Below are 2,764 nucleotides of genomic sequence, written 5' to 3'. Positions count from 1 at the left end.
CGTCGCCCAGAGACACTGGCACCCTGACAGCTACAGCGACGGATTCTTTGTGCACATTGTAAAAAGGCTCAAACTAAAGTTTCTGAAAAACCACTCCTTAAACCATGAACCACATTAAAACTTAAGCAAAGTCATCAGTTTCCAGACCATGGGATGTTCTGTTGTCTTCGTTTCAATCAAGCAAGAAGCTTTTAGTAAGCTTTTATTAGCTTTTAGTAAGATTACACGTACAAGCATCCCCATCCCAGTGAAAATGCCCACTAAATCACCTCAATCAAAACGAGTAAGTATCAAGTACGCATAAATGCAGCTCAAAACACTTTGCTCAACCACACCCCCCACGGGAAACAGCAGTGATAAATCTTTAGCAATAAACGAAAGTTTAAGCTATACTGATATTTTAGGGTTGGTTAATTTTGTGCCAGCCACCGCAGCCAATGTTCCGTTGTCTTCGTTTCAATCAAGCAAGGATGAGAAATAATTTTCAAAAACTATAATCTATGAAGTCAAGAACTAATCTGAATGGATTGAGAAACCTCCCAAACTTCACTATCTTTTAAAGCGATAAACGGGATTAGTGGGACTGGGTCCAACTGGATCGAATCCTTCTGTGTTTCTTTTTGTTTGAAAAAAATGTTAATCGGATTTCAACATTTTTTTCTTTCAAAAGTTGTTCTCCACTTAGAAATACAAACAAGCTGCCCTGAACCAGAGGTTGCAGAGCAAACCCCTCAGCTTCCCAGATCATATGTCGTCACTTGAGAAATGCTCCCATGTTTCTGTTGGCAACACTAGTTTCTAGAACAGGCCCTGTTCTTTCTTACAATCTTCCAACAAATTCTTGCTCCTAAAATGCCCTTCCTCCCTCTGCCTGCTGATGTCCCATCATCATTCAACATTCAACAAACATCTATGGGGTGGACTGAGAAGTGACATCCTTCCTATAGGCTGTTTACATTCATCGGGGACACAGGAGTGCACAGGATAAACAAATTAGTGTGTTATACAAAGATATGGTTTGGCTGTGTCCCCACCCAAATCTCATCTTGAATTGTAAGTCCCATAATCCCTACGTGTCGTGGGAGGGGCCCGGTGGGAGGTAATTGAATCATGGGGGTGGTTACCCCCACGCTACTGTTCTCCTGACAATGAGTGAGTTCTCACGAGATCTGATGGTCTTTTATAAGGGGCTTTCCCCACTTTTGCTTGGTACTTCTCCTTCCTGCTGCCTTGTGAAGAAGGACATGTTTGCTTCCCCTTCCACCATGATTGTAAGTTTCCTGAGGCCTCCTCAGCCCTGTGGAACTGTGAGTCAATTAAACCTCTTTCCTTTATAAGGTCTTGACTCTAAAATTACCCAGACTTGGGCATGTCCTGACAGCAGCATGAGAACAGACTAATATGTCCAGTGACACACATGATTTCCTCTATGAGGGAAAAGAAGTCAGGGGAGAGAAATGAGGAGCTGCTGATTGCAGGGGCCAGGGCAGGCCTCAGTGAGAAGGAGGCAGGGAGGGGAGGCTGGCAGAGTTGAAGCAAAGGCTGCAGGTGGGGGAGGGCGGGCGAGGACCACGCAAGGGGGATACAGGTAGGACAGCCAGGTGCCAGCACCTGTGGGTTTGGAGATGACTCTGATTCAACTCTGAGACAGACCTGCTGGAGGGGTCTGGGTAGAGCAGCATCCAGTCACTCACTGGGTGGAGAGCAGGCTGGGAGGTGGGAGAAGCAGGTGCTGCCCGGCATTGAGGTGGCAGTGGGCAAGTGGTAAGGAGGGACTGGGCTCTGAACAGGGTTTGAAAAGCGGACGCAATCTGCTGTCAGAGCGATGTTGCTGAGTTCTGTCTGAGCAGTGAGGACAGAGATGAGAAGACCAGGGTGAAGCAGGTGTGGAGCGAGCATCTGGAGTTCCATTCTGGACATGATGAGGCTGAGATGTCTGTGGGCATCTGCCGGGTCTACTGAGTCCAGAATCCTGGGGAGCGGCCCGAGCTGGGGAGCTGAGGGGCAGCCCTGCAGGCACAACACCCGCTACAAACTGTCCTGGCAGGAAGCCCACAAGCCACCAGCCCTCAGGCAGCTCGTTCAATCTCCCGCCAACCAGTGGGTCCCTGGGACTCTGCTGGCTCCTGTATGTTCCAGTACCCAGCCCAAGACACAGGCTTAGCGGGGATTTGAAATGCTGGGGAGTGCGCCACCCTCTCCCCTCCCACAGGAAGAACTATAGGTACACTCTGCATCCATGGACAGGCAAGGTCCAGGCTGTCATCAGACTGACAGATCTGACCTAGTAAAATAAAGCTATGTCAATCAAAAATAAGTCAGGGCCGGGCGCGGTGGCTCACGCCTGTAATCCCAGCACTTTGGGGAGGCCAAGGCGGGTGGATCACCTGCAGTCAGAAGTTCGAGACCAGCCTGACCAACATGGTAAAACCCTATCGCTACTAAAAATACAACAACAACAATAACACAAATTAGCTGGGTGTGTTGGTGGGTGCCTGTAATCCCAGCTAGTCGGGAGACTGAGGCAGGAGAATTGCTTGAACCCAGAAGGCGGAGGTTGCAGTAAGCTGAGATTGCACCACTGCATTCCAGCCTAGGCAACAGAGCAAGATTCCGTCTCAAAATAAATAAATAAATAAATAAATCGGACCCTCCCCCCAACCAGCAATAGCAGAATACACATTGTTTACAATGCCACGTGGGACATATATGAAAGGAGACCCCATGAAAGGGGAAAGCCTCAATCAATATTAGACACTGAAGT

This window comes from Nomascus leucogenys, chromosome 7b, assembly GCF_006542625.1.
Source record: "Nomascus leucogenys isolate Asia chromosome 7b, Asia_NLE_v1, whole genome shotgun sequence".
Lineage (NCBI taxonomy): Eukaryota > Metazoa > Chordata > Mammalia > Primates > Hylobatidae > Nomascus > Nomascus leucogenys.
This window is presented reverse-complemented; position numbering follows the sequence as displayed.